At 49.4% G+C, this 14617-nt stretch overlaps 1 protein-coding gene across 2 annotated transcripts in view; it reads right to left on the bottom strand.

Annotated features, from left to right (window-relative positions):
- Positions 1-14349, bottom strand: part of LOC146839333 (lectin-like) — a 78745-nt gene extending 64396 nt beyond the window's left edge. Inside the window, exon 1 of one of the 2 annotated variants that reach the window (XM_085650340.1) lies at positions 14283-14349. The gene's annotated coding sequence lies outside the window, so the exon portion shown is untranslated. The remainder of the gene's footprint in view (positions 1-14282) is intronic. The other variant, XM_085650341.1, reaches the window with a different exon arrangement.
- Between the last annotated feature and the right edge of the window lie 268 nt (positions 14350-14617).

Genomic DNA, 14617 nt, shown 5'->3' with positions numbered 1-14617 from the left:
AACATAGACAGCAGAGCAGTGGAGAACCAATGACGGGAGGGCTAAGGAGAGGAAACAAAGGATGAATGGAGGCAGCATCCTTAATGTGAATGTGAGGTGGTCCAAACGGGACCCGTGCCAAAACCAGGTCCTGAAGACCTTCCATGGACCCCTAGAGCAGGTGAACATAGGCAGCAGAGCAGCGAAGAACCAAATGAGGGGAGGACTGAGGAGAGGAAACAAAGGATGAACTGAGGCAGAATTCTTAATGTGAATGTGAGGTGATCCAAACGGGACTTGTGGCAAGGCCTAGTCCTGAAAACCTTCCCTGGACCATGCTTTCAATTTACAGCCAACCCTGGGATCTTGACGGAGCCGATGGCAGGGAGATGCTTGATTTGATTGCGGGCGCTCACCAAAGAGGTATCTTGGCGCTAGAGAAATGACACCAGACAGCAGGTGTGAGAAGGTGGCCTGATACATGCTGTCCACTAGTTCTAGTGGGCGCCTTGTATCAGTCCAAACAACCCCTTATGGTGACAGGTTAAAGACAACCTTTATTGAAAGCTATCCTAGTAGTCTTGAAGGAATGTAAAGCAGCTTGTTTTACCAATCTATAATCACTTGCATGATCAAATGAAAGGACAACCACACCAGGTATATATTCAAAATATATGTATTTAGGTTAAAACACACCCTTCTAGTCTCTTTATGAGACTGGAGTTCGAAGTACTTAATTTACAAGTTAGCAATCAACAGTAATAGCACAATTACACGTTTGGGCCCTAGGGGCGTACCAAACCATATACCAATAAAGTGGTATAAGAACAACGACTGAACTAGACACAAGGCCTAGAGCCTGTAGAATCGCTGGGTCCACAAGGAACCACCCAAGGTAGTGACACAGGGGACCCACGGGGACTGTGTGCAGTGTGCAAACACAACCGCGGGTTCCCGTTAGCTTTTATGGGCAATGTCACGGTTGGAAAATTAAAGATTAGGGACATCTAGAATCGAGTCAGGCCCAAACCCTTTTGGACTTAGGAAGTTCTAGGGCTAGCACCCACGGGAGCACCGGAGTACTTGAGTTCCCTCACCCAGGAAAGCCGTGTGCATAGGTGTCTTTTGGTGTCGGCTCGCGTCGTCGATTACAATGGAAGCTGGCGAAGAACTGCTGCTGCCGTGAAGAGGAGACGTGTCCGAAGAGATCCAAGCCTGGATATAGGATGGAAGGAACCTGAAAGCAGAGGGGACAGAGTCTGGGTCACTTGCCAGTGACCGCGGGCAGGATGGACCAATGCCCACAGATGTCGGGTTCTTCAGGTGAGTTGACGGGTGTCTTGACTCTTCAGCCACGAGGTCCAGGAGGCGTTGACGAAGTCCATGAGCCGGATTCGAGCTGTCCCACGAAGTTTGTTGAGTGCTGCGGTGTCGGCGACCAGAATGGACCCAACAAGCCTTGGCAACGGCAAGTCACTGGAAATCAGAGAAAGGACTGCGGTGCAGACCAGCAAGGTCTGAGAGACTCACCCAGATAGGGTAAGTCAGGGAATATCTGGAGCAACCATAAAAGCCCAAGTAGAAGAGGAGTTGCCTTCGTGGGGACCTACTAGCCAACAGGCTAGCGATCGCGAAGGAGCCTCAAGCGGTCGCACTTGAAACTGGCCCACGGGTCACTCGTGGAGTGGAGGCCAGCAATCTTTGGTGCTGGAGGTGCTCAAGGCTGGGGCAACTCAGAGCCCAAAGCACAACATCGAGGACGTCCCAGAAGATAGTGTTGCTGCAAAAGTCCACCCACAATAGCCATGAGCCTCAGCTTTGCTGTGTACTCAGGGTAACCTCGTAGAAGTCTGGAAATCTACCTCTGGTGATTCAAAGACTTCGGTGTCTGGCGGGAGCTTCAGCAATGCAGACCGGTCAGTTGCTTCTTTGGTGCCTGCCAAGCAAGGGAGTCACTCCTTGACCGGAAGGGAGATTTCTTCAGTCTTCTAAGCCAAGTAGAACGTCGAAGGTCCAGAATATATATTGCAGAGTTTCGTCCAGGGTAATCTTAAGTCGCAAGGACTGAGTTCCCATACTTATACTAAGTTTGGGGGTTGGACATACTCTAGGGACCCACCTATGGGAGGGTTTGGAAAGAGGGGTGGTTACACCCATTTCCTTTGTTCAGTTTCAGGCCAGAGCAGGAGCAGGTAGCCCCTGCAACCGGTTGGAAGTGGACTATGCACAGGGACACCATGTGTGCCCCCAGTGCAGGACTTCAAAGCACCAGAGAGTGCTCCCGCCCAGCCCCAATACACATCTGCCTGTCTAGGGAGGTGGTTACACCTCCCTGGGACAGGAAACCTATTGTCCAGGCCTCCCCTGCCGGAGTTTCGGTCAGCAGCAGAAGGCCAGACCCGTGTCTGTGGCAGAGGAATCCATTTTGTGATGCCAGGGCTCAAGAAAGTCCTACTGGGTTAGACCAGTGTGAACATGTCTCTCCCTCTAGAAGGGTGGAATGCTACACCCTGCTAGAACTGGTGGGGGGGGTTAGTATTCCAAAGCGTTTGACACCAAACACAACATGTTTCCGTGCAGCCATCCCAAAGTTAGCATTTCCCACGAGGTTATAATGCACTTAAGAGTATATGGTCAGGCTGCACCACAAACAGCATCAGAGGAGGTACTCCGAAAGCTGCCGAGGGGCTCTTCTCATGCAGGGGCACTTAAAATCCAAGCACTCTACCTTCAGGATTGTTAAGGCCTGCCATAGGAGTGACTTATAGGTTTTATATGTGTCTGTATAAGGTAGTGATATAGGTAGCCTATACCACTGTAAGGGGTGCAAGCACCACCTTACCCAGGCTGCAGTAGCAGACCTGTGGTGCCATTTTGGAGTGCTTCCCAGGGGTGGCATAATACATGCTTCAGCCCCTGGTAGGCCTCTGAGGTACCTATGCCCTAGGTACATTGTATACCATATACTAGGGGCTTATAAGGCACTCCAGAATCCAATTAGAAATGTACCTAATGTACATGGGAACCATTTTACAGAGAAAGCAGATAGACTGGGGCCCTGAATAGCGGAATCCCAGTCCAACTAAGTCATAAACCAGCAAAACACCAGGAAAAAAGTGGTGGCAAGTGTCCAAACTTAATGAATTGCCAAGTTTGAATTGTTTGCAGTCTCAAGATTGGCGAGTCACGTAAACCTAAATAAAGCGTATTACAGTAGTCGAGCCTAGACAAAATGCAGGCAGAGAGCACAGGCCATGAATCGGATCAAGGAGGAAAGGCAATAACTGTCCCGGTAGCATTGAAAAAAAGCATTTAGCACAGCGGAGCTTACGATTGTGACAAGAAACAGACAGCGCGGCTTATGAAGGCCAACTGTGTCTGCACCTGCGGATAAAGGTACTTCTGCGTTGTCTGATGATAATATGGGTGCTAGTGGCCTAAGAAGCAGATGCACAACCAAAAGATCTGGTTTGTGAAATTAACAGAAGACATGGAAAATAATGAACATAGGAAAAGGTGAGGTACCCTATGGCCCCCCCGTAAAGTTTGATCAGGATGGACAAGGAAAGACTGACTGTGATCAAGAGGAAATGAGGAGAGCCTTTTTCTTAAGGACCCTTTATACCATTGTGATCAGGACGGTTTAATAAGATGGAATGGTCCACTGTATCAAAGGCTGCAGAGAGGTCCAGCAGAACCAAAGCGCAGAGTTAACTGAATCACAAGGACATGATTTCACCCAGAGCAAGAGTCGCCTCAGCGCCGCTAGCAGGGTGGATGCTTCCCAGGGCCGGGATGTTATGGACTTCCAGAAAGCTGACCAGTTGTCCCGCTACAATGAGTCTGTAATCTTACCCAGCCTGGGAGAAGAGTGGCATGTCTGTGCAGCTGGTTTATCAGGGATGTCATCTTTTAAGAGGGGAGTAACCCCATGGCGTGCCAGCTTCCATTCAGGAGGAGCTGCTCTTGATGAGAGACAGAGCTGAGGCGAGCACTCCCAACAACCTAAACAGGGTGAGCTGTCTGTGGGGGGCTGGAGATTCATGCATTGAAAGTGTGTAGCACCGGTGTGGAAAGGAGGGAGGGGGTTGAGTTTCACTGTTATTTCTGCCCAGTGTTTATGACATGTACATGTTTGTGGAAAGCGCCCAGGATTCTGGAGCTGTTATCACGTGATCTTGGAACTCCTGCAGCAGGTGCCTGGGAGGAAGGGTTGATCTTGGAGTTCCTGGGGCAGGTGCCCGGGAAGAAGGGAGGAAGCATTGTACTTAGAGTTCCTAGGGCAGGTGCCTGGGAGGAAGGGTTGGTCTTGGAACTCCTGGGGTCAGGTGCTTGGGAGGAAGGGTTGATCTTGGAGTTAATGGGGAAGGTGCTTTGGAGGAAGGATTGATCTTGGAGTTCCTGGGGCAGGTGATTGAGAGGAAACATTGATATTGGGGTTCCTGGGGCAGGTGCCTGAGAGGAAGCATTGATATTGGGGTTCCTGGGGCAGGTGCCAGGGAGGAAGGGCTGATCTTGGAGTTCCTGTGGCAGGTGCCTGGGAGGAAGGGCTGATCTTGGAGTTCCTGTGGCAGGTGCCTAGGAGGAAGCATTGATCTTAGAGTTTCTGGGGCAGGTGCCTGGGAGGAATGGTTGATCTTGGAGTTCCTGCAGCAGGTGCCTGGGAGGAAGGGTTGATCTTGGAGTTCCTGGGGCAGGTGCCCGGGAAGAAGGGAGGAAGCATTGTACTTAGAGTTCCTAGGGCAGGTGCCTGGGAGGAAGGGTTGGTCTTGGAACTCCTGGGGTCAGGTGCTTGGGAGGAAGGGTTGATCTTGGAGTTAATGGGGAAGGTGCTTTGGAGGAAGGATTGATCTTGGAGTTCCTGGGGCAGGTGATTGAGAGGAAACATTGATATTGGGGTTCCTGGGGCAGGTGCCTGAGAGGAAGCATTGATATTGGGGTTCCTGGGGCAGGTGCCAGGGAGGAAGGGCTGATCTTGGAGTTCCTGTGGCAGGTGCCTGGGAGGAAGGGCTGATCTTGGGGTTCCTGTGGCAGGTGCCTAGGAGGAAGCATTGATCTTAGAGTTTCTGGGGCAGGTGCCTGGGAGGAATGGTTGATCTTGGAGTTCCTGTGGCAGGTGCCAGGGAGGAAGTGTTGATCTTGGGGTTCCTGGGGCAGGTACCTGGGACAAAGGCTTGGTCTTTAAACACCTGGGACAGGTGCCTAGGAGGAAGCATTGATATTGGTGTTCCTGGGGCAGGTGCCAGGGAGGAAGGGCTGATCTTGGAGTTCCTGTGGCAGGTGCCTGGGAGGAAGCATTGATCTTAGAGTTTCTGGGGCAGGTGCCTGGGAGGAAGGGTTGATCTTGGAGGTCCTGGGCAAGGGGTTTGGGAGGAAGGGTGATTTTGGAGTTCCTGCCGCAGGTGTCTGGGAGGACTGGTTGATTTTGGAACTACTGGGACAGGTGCCTGAGAGGAATGGTTGGTTTGGAGTTCCTGGGGCAGGTGCCTGGGTGGAACGGTTGGTCTTGGAGTTTTTGTGGTAGGTGCCTGAGAGGAAGAGTTGGCAACAGTCCTTGGTTGCCTCTACTCCTATGAGTGTTTCAGCCTGGGATAAAGCTTGAGGGAGAAGAGAGGGAAGAGGAGGACAGTCCTGAAGAAGAAAGGGAGTGGATGAGTCCAGTAAAAAAGGAGAAGGAGGACGTTGGGGATCAAGGGGCGTTACCACAGGGCTATCACACCTACCACAATAAATAAGACACAAGACAATGCCTTATTCTCACACTAAGTTTTCTATTGTCTCACTCTCACTCCTCCATCTCCTCAGTCTCTTCCTGACACATGAATGACCTTCAGACTGACCGTCAGCAACAGCACATCACCTGCCTCACCTCCAGGAGGGATTGACACTTGAATGACTTCAGACTGAGGCTCACTAGCTGCAGAGACATGCCTCTCTTCTCCAGGAGGGGGTGAAGCATGAATGACCGTCAGACTGAGCCTCGCCAGCAGCAGGACATCTTCCTCTCCTCTCCAGTAGAGGGTGACACATGAATGATTCAGACTGAAGCTAACCAGCAGCAGAACACCTGCCTCTTCTCACCCAGAGGGGGTGACTCTCCTCTCCAGGAGGGGGTGACAAGTGAATGACTTTCAGACTGAGCCTCACCACTAGCTAAAGACCTGCCTCTCCTCTCCTGCAGGGGGTGACTCGCGAATGACCTTCAGACTGAGGCTCACCGGCAGCAGGACACTGGCCTCCCCTCTCAAGGAGTGGGTGACACATGAATGACCTTCAGACTGAGTTTCACCAGCAGCAGGACAACTGCCTTTCCTCCCCAGAAGAGGGTGACACATGAATGACCCTCAGAATGATGCTCACGGCAGCAGGACACCTGTCTCTCTTCTCCAGGAGAGGGTGACACATGAATGACCTTCTGACTGAGGCTCACCAGCATTAGGACACCTGCCTTTCCTCTCCCGGAGGGGATGACACATGAATGACCTTCAGAAAGAGGCTCACAGGCATCAGGACACCTGCCTCTCTTCCCTAGGAGGGACTGACTCTCCTCTCCAGGACGAGTGACACATGAATGACCTTCAGACTGAGTTTCACCAGCAGCAGGACACCTGCCTCTCCACTCAAGGAGGGGGTGACACGTGAGTGACCTTCAGACTGAGCCTCGCCAGCAGCAGGACACCTGGCTCTTAGCAAAAGTCTGACTTGAAGCATCATGAAGTAAAAGGAGAACCCCCAAAATTCACATTTGTGATCCTCATGCAGAACCCCTGGCATGAGGGATCTCTGTTCTCCCTACATCTGCTCTCCCTACATTTCCTTTCCTACATCTGCTCTCCTACATCTGCTCTCCCTACATTACCCTGCACCCTCTGTTTGCAGCACATTACTGGGCTTGCTGAAAAAGGAATCTATTCACAAGACAAGGCCAATGCCGCTAACGCAGTCCAATACCAGCAGTGCGATACCACTGACACAATACCGCTGACACAATCCAATCCCATCAGCATTATAACACTGACACAATTCAATACCTCAATACCGTCAGCGCAATACCACCAACACAATACTGCTGGCACAATGAAATACCACTGACACATTCAAATACCGGCAGTGCAATACAACCAATACAGTACAACTGGCACAATCCAATGCTGTCAGCACATTACTGGCAACACATCACCTCTGACACAGTCCAATACCATCAGCTTGATACTGCGAACACAATACTGGGGGCACAATTCAATACAAAAGACACATTTCAATAACAGTGACACAATATAATAACATCAGCACAATACCACCGACACAACACAGCTGAAACAATCCAATACCAGAGCCACAATCCAATACCAAAGACACAATCCAATACTATCAGCACGATACCATCGAAAAAAACACTGCTGACACAATCCAATACCAAATACACAATACAACACCGCTAACACAGTCCAAAACCGGGAGCACAATACCACTGACACAACACTTCTGAATCAATCCAATACTGCTGACACAACCCAATATTGACAGCGCGATACTGCCAACACAAAACAGTACCAAAGATGTAATCCATTACCGGCACGGCAATAACACCGACACAAAACCTCTGAAACAATCAAAACACCTGTCACAATCCAGTACCAAAATACAGTCCAATAATGACAGCGCCATGCCACCAACATAATACCGCTGACACAATCCAATACTGGCAGTGAGATACCTCCAACTCAATACCATTGACGCGATCCAAGACAATCAGTGCAAATCAACAACAAAATACCCCTGATACAATCAAATCCCAATGACACAATCCAATACGGTCAGTGTGATACAGCCAACACAATAACACTGACACAATCCAATATCACTTACAAAATCCAATACCCTCAGCGTGATACCGCCAACACAGCACTGCTGACACAATACAATACCAACGAGACAACTGAATACCGACAGCGCGTTACTACCAAAACAATACCGTTGATAGAATCCAGCATGAAAGAAATAATCCAATACCAACAGTGCCATACCACCAACACAAGACCTCTGAAACAATCCAATACTCCTGACACGATCCAATAAAGCTCAAAGAATAGAATACCAAAGACACAATCCAAAACCAACAGTATGATAGTGTGAGAGGCTGGCCTGGTATATGATGTCCACTAATGTAAGTGGGCACCTTGCACCAGTCCAGACAACCCTTATGGTGATTTAAGAGGTCTCAGATAACCCTAGAAAGCTACCTAAGTGGTAGCTGTGGAGAGCAGCCTTCACGCTTAGTCGAGAATGAGTGTAAAGCAGCTTGTTTCACCAGAATGCAATCTTATAGGTATAGATTAAGTGAACAAGAACCACACTTGGTACTTATAAAAATATGTATTTATCATATAATACTCTCTAACACATGCAAATATCTCCTACCCAGAGATATGCACAATGCACACAATACTTTGCATAGAAATCATGTAAATAGCACAAAATACACAAGTGTGCCCCAGGGGGGACAAAACCATATACTAGGAAAGTGGAATAAGAACCACGACTCGGGTCAAGGCAATTTTGAGAGGATGTAGAAGTGCTGGGGACCCAAAGAACCTCCCAAGGTGAGAGACTAGGAGTCCCAGGGAGATCGTGCGCAGTTTGGGAACACAGCCACTTTCTCTTTACAAATCAATGTGTAAGTTGCGGTTGGAATTTTAAAGATTAAGGACCCTTCCCAGTGGATCCTGAAGACACCCCCTGGAAGATAGAAGGTTGGAGAGCCACCCCACCCGTGGATACCCTAGTACCCACGTTACCTACACCAGGGAAGCCGGGTGCAGAGGTGTGAAGTTGTGTCAGAAACTTCCATTAAACCCGAAGGAGGACTTCAGGAAAGTGCCAATGCTAGAGAAGGAGAAAGTGTCCGGTGGAGTCCAAAGGTGGATTCTAGTTGAGCAGTACCTGCAAGTAGAGGGGACAGACTCTATTTCACTCAGGGGTGACCAGTAGTTCTGGAAGATGAATGCCCACCGATGTCAGGAGTTGCAGGACAGGTGATGGTGGCTTGGACTCTGCAGCTGTAAGGACCAGGTGATGCTGAGGAAGAGCAGGAGCTGTGCACAAGCTGTCCCACATAGGATGTGGAGAGCTGAGGGGTTGGTGTAAGTTGGGAGCACCAACAAGCTTTGGCAAGGGCAAATAACGTGGATGTCAAAGAAGGTGCAATGTCGGGACCAGCAAGGTCTAGGGGACTCACCACCAGCAGGGGAGTACAAAAGAAACAAGGGTGACTCTAAACAAGACCCACAGGCCAGGGGCACTGGAGCCGCAAGAGGACCTCGAACAGCCAACCAAAAGATGAAGGCCACGGTGCACACGATGTGATCAAAGACTTTGGTCACTGGGGATGCTTGAGGTTGGGGCTACTTGGAGCCCAAAGATCTTGGTTCAAGGAAGCCAACAAGCCTTTGCAACTACAAGTCGACGTGGTGCACAGGTTTCAGTTCCTGCAGCTCCCACATGGGATACTGACCTCAAACTTGGTGAGAGGGCAGGGCAGGCCTCGGGAGCTATGGGAAACCGCCACCTGTGTTGCAGAACCTTTCAGAGGCCGTAGGAGCTCAGGATCAGCAGACTGGTCAGCTTAGTTGTGGTGCCTGCGAGTGCAGGGAAGTGACTTCTTCACTTCAAGGGAGATTCCTTCAAGTGTCTTAAATGCCCACAGGCCTTGGAAGGTTCCTGTATGGTGCACAGGCACAGACAATGCAGCAGACTGAAAGGGAGATGAAGTCAAGCCCAAACAAAGTCCAGCGAAGTCCAGATTGCCCAGATAGTAGAAGTTGAAGTGGTGTCTGAATTGAATTGTGTTCCACTACGAATCTAGGGACCCACCCACAGGTAAACCCTTAAGTACCCTAAGGAAAGGGTTTGGATGATTCAGGGGCCCCTCCCAGAGGAGGTTCTGGGCAGTGGGGGCTTACTCCCATGTCCTTTGTCCAGTTTCGCGCCAGAGCAGGAGCCAATAGCTCCCAGGTTGGTTTGAACTGGACTATTCAAGGAGGCCCCAAACATGTCCCTTATGCAGACTTGGTGGTGCTGGCAAGTGCCCCCACCCGGTCCCAATACACTAAATCCTGTCTGGGAGGTGGTCACACCTCCCTGTGACAGGATACCTATTGTTTTGCCTTCCCCTGCTCGAGCTTGGCACAGCAATAGGAGGGCAGAGTCGTGTCTCTGGTTGGCAGCAGCCATGTTGTGCTGTCTGGGTCTAGAAGACTGGTACCTGCAACACAGAGAGCCTAACGGAGGGTTCTTCCAGTGCTTAGATTCAATACCTCCCACACCATTTACGTTGTGGTGGTATGATTCCAATATGTTTGATACCAAACATGATAGGATTTGTTGCAGCCAATTTCAGGATGGTCACCTCGTAATTACACAGTGCCCCTCTATATGGTATATGGCTGCTTCACTTACAACCCAGGAGAAGGGACTCAGCAGGCTGTAGGGTGTCCTGCTCATGCAGGGGCACCGTCACCCTTAGAACCAAGCACCCTGCCTTCAGGATTGCAAAGGCCTGCTATAGGAGTGACATCTAGGTTTTAAGTGCAGTGACCCTAGATATAGGAAACCTATATCTTTCGTAAGTGGTGCTAGCACCAGCTTACACAGGCTGCAATGGCAGGCCGGTAGTTACATTTGAATGGTCTCCCAAGGGTGTCATAATAGATGCATCAGCCAATGGGGGACCTCTGGGGTACCTATGTCCTGGGTATCTTTGTACCATAAACTAGGGACTTATAAGGGTACCCCAGTATCCAATCTGGAATGTACCTAGGTACTGAACATAACAATTTAAGGGAGAAAGCAGAGAGACTGGTGTCCTAATTAGCAGGACCCCAGTCAGACTAGTCAGAAACCATCACAGCACCAGGTAAAAAGTGGGGGTGACCATGCAGAAGGATCCTACCTTCCTAAAGCTACCACCAGTACAATACCGATGACACAATCCAATATGGCTGACACAATCCAATACCGCTGACACAATCCAATACCACTCACATAATCCAATACCATTGACACAATCCAATACTGCTGATACAATACAATATCACGGACACAATCCAATACCGTCAGTGAGATACCACCAACACAATTCCGCTGACACAATACAATACCAAAGAGACAACCCAAAACCGACACCACGATACCGGCAACACAATACTGGTGACACAGTACAATACCAAAGAGACAACCAAAAAGCAACAGCGTGATACTGCCAGCACAATACCGCTGATACAATCCAGCAAGAAAGACATAATCCAATACCGACAGTGCCATACCACCAACACAAAACCTTTGAAACAATCAAAAACACTGCTGACACAATCCAGCACCGCTGAAACAAGACAATACCAAAGACACAATCCAATACCATCAGTACAATACCACCAACACAATACCGGTGACACAGTCTAATACGGCTGACACAATCCAATACCACTGACACAATCCAATACCATCAGGGAGATACCACCAACACAATACCAATGACACAATACATTACCAAAGACACAATCCAATGCCGACAGCATGATCCTGCCAACACAATACCACTAATGCAATCCAGTACCAAAGACACAATGCAATAGCATCAGTGCCATACCACCAACACAATACAACTGACACATTCCAATACCGCGGACACAATGCAGTACCAAAGACACAATCAAATACTGACAGCGTGATACCACCAACACAATATCACTGAAACAATGCAATACCACTGGCTCAATTTAATACCTTCAACATATTCAAATATTACTGACACAAACAAAAACTACTGACAAAGTCCTATCCTGCCAGCGTGATACTGCCGACACAATATTGCTGACACAACACAAGTCCGCTGACAGAACCCAATACCAACAGCACAGTTCAATATGCCTCATACAATCCAATGCTGCATATACAACCTAATGCTTCCATCACAACCAAAGACTGATAACACAATCTAATACCGTCGACACAATCTCATATAGCCAACACAATCCAGTGCGGCTGACACTATCAAATACTGCTGAAACGTTTCAATACCACAGACTGAAATACTGTGCGTCCCAAGGACGCCATTCTTGATAAAATTGTGATGCCTGTTCTCTCTGTCTGCCTGTGATGTTAATGCACCCATGCCCTCTTCCCTCGCCTGTTTTTTCTGCGTGTGCCACTCCTGCACAATACACACAGCGCAACACCTGGTCTCTGCCTTATAGCCTTCCTTCAGCCCCTCCCTCTCATAGTCTCTAGGCCTGCCTGTGCATTCCTGTACAATGCCAACAGTACAAGAACCGATGGCCTACCCAGAACTATTGTTGTTATTATTATTAATTAAATTTATTGGGCGCATCAGCTACCCATAAAGGGTTTCCTGGCACCAGACATACCACGGAATGTAAAACTGCTTAAATGATTATTGGTTAAAAAGCCACGTTTTCAATGATTTGCGAAATTAGACATAAACTGTTTCATTCAGAATGGATGTGGGAAAGAAATTTCCAGAGTGAAGGACCGAGGTACGTAAATGATCTGCCACCCATCCAGGAAAGTCTGACTCTGGGCACAGAGAATTTCTCTTGAGTAGATGATCGAAGGCATCTAAGCGGCTCATAGGAGCAAACCAGAGACTGCAGGTACTGAGGGGCTACACCTGTTCTGATTTTGAACATGTAGCTCAGGGCTTTGAACTTAATCGTTCTACCACGTCCATTTACAGGTCTCTGCCTGTGCCGCTCCTGCACAATATCAACAGCACAAAAAACTGGTTGCAGCCCCCTAGTAATCCTTCTGCCCCTTCGGTGTGCTAATTTCTCTGTCTGCCTATGCTATTCCTGCATTAAACCCTCAGCAAAACAACCGATGGCCGCTTCACAGCAAACTTTCAGCCCCTGCTTGTCCTGGTCTCTCAGTCTGCCTGTGCCACTCCTTTACAATCCAACAACTGATGGCTTTTCTGACTGTAATCCATCTGCCTTCTTCCCTGTCTTATTCCCTCTGTCTGGATGTGCACTCTTGCACGATACCCACAGTACAATACCTCAGGGTGTGTCACACAAAGGGCCCTGGGGTACAACAAACAGGCACCCGTTTAGTGTACCCCGGGGCACTTTATTATTAGAGAAGGAGCTGCAGACATTTGTTCGACCCTTTCTGTAATACTGATAGTGCCTGTGGACATGTAGCACCGGTGCTATCATGAGAATACGTGGACCCATGCAAACAAGGGAATGTACTTGCCTCTGCACCTACACCGTATTATGGATGTGGGTGGAAAGAAGCCATGAGGAGGTGCACTGACTCTGCGCCACAAAAACATGGCACACACTCAGTGCCCCCCCCCAGAGGGCAGCCATCAGGAGAGAGAAAGGGGGCACCATGGACCCCCCCTAGGGCCCCCTGCAGGCATGTGTAGTCACTCACTGCACCTGTCTGCAAGGGGATCTCTCTCCCCTCTTTAAAGTGAAGGCGGGTTGCCACCTGCACAGTGAAACATGGAGCAATTTTTAAACAGCCGCTCAGTATTTCACTTGACAACACTGCCCCCAGGGCAGCTTGAGTTTGCGGCTACCTTGAGGGCAGTGCATTCACCATAACAGGACGCAGTTTCCCTCATTTGCCCCTGGCTCAACGTTTGAAAGGTGCACAGTGGCGCAAACAGGGAAAGTGCGAACTATGGGTATTACAGCCCCAGGTGTTCTATCCTTCAGTCCAGAGTCCTAGCAGTAGTCACATTTCTGTGGAGTACTCACAGTGCACACTCCTCTCTCTTCCTGTACACCATTCTACATCTCACTGTACAGAAAGTATCCTTTGCAACCCTCCTCCTCCCTTCAGCACCTACCCTGTCAGAGCACACCTCACCTGGTTGCACAGTGTGCATCTGTACACAATATACACAACATGAAGACAAAGGTGTGTCTGTTTGTTGCTACACTGCTCTGTTGTGCCAGTGAATGAGCACCGCCTGTGTCCTCTGCCTGTGTATACATCATGGATAGAGAGCCTCAGCTCACACCCTTTGTCTGGGTGCACAGTCTGTGTCTGTACATGTTATATACAACATGGATACACATGTTGGTCTGCTTGTGGCTACACTGTCATGTAGTGTCAGTGAGTGAGCACCGCCCTGTGTCCTCTGCCTTGTATACATCATGTACAGAGGAGCCTCAGCTCACACCCTTGTCTCTGGGTGCACTAGTCTCTGGGATTGTCTCCCACTGGCTTCTGTACCCCAGTACCACCCCTAGAAAGCATGAAGGACTCACCCCTCGCTGCTGCGGCCTCAACGTCGCACGGTGACTCCAGAGCTCTCGCTTTATACGTATATGTACATCAGCTCTGGCATTTCCTGGTCCCTGCCCTAACCCTCAAGTCCCGGTGAAGTATGCCATCTTCTTCTCCAGAAACCAGTGTTTGCCACTTCTGCAAGGAGCGCCCTGCTTCTCCCACTCATCACAAGTGGTTGGGAGAGTAAACATGTCCTGGCAGGGGATGAATGTAACCAGGGCACTATTGTGAGTCAGATGTACCAATCACTTGTGCTGTTGCCAATGCTCTGACTCGGGGTTTGCAACTGTACAAATGCTTTTTCCTATGGACT

This window comes from Triturus cristatus, chromosome 4_1, assembly GCF_964204655.1.
Source record: "Triturus cristatus chromosome 4_1, aTriCri1.1, whole genome shotgun sequence".
Classification (NCBI taxonomy): Eukaryota; Metazoa; Chordata; class Amphibia; order Caudata; family Salamandridae; genus Triturus; species Triturus cristatus.
This window is presented reverse-complemented; position numbering and strand designations above follow the sequence as displayed.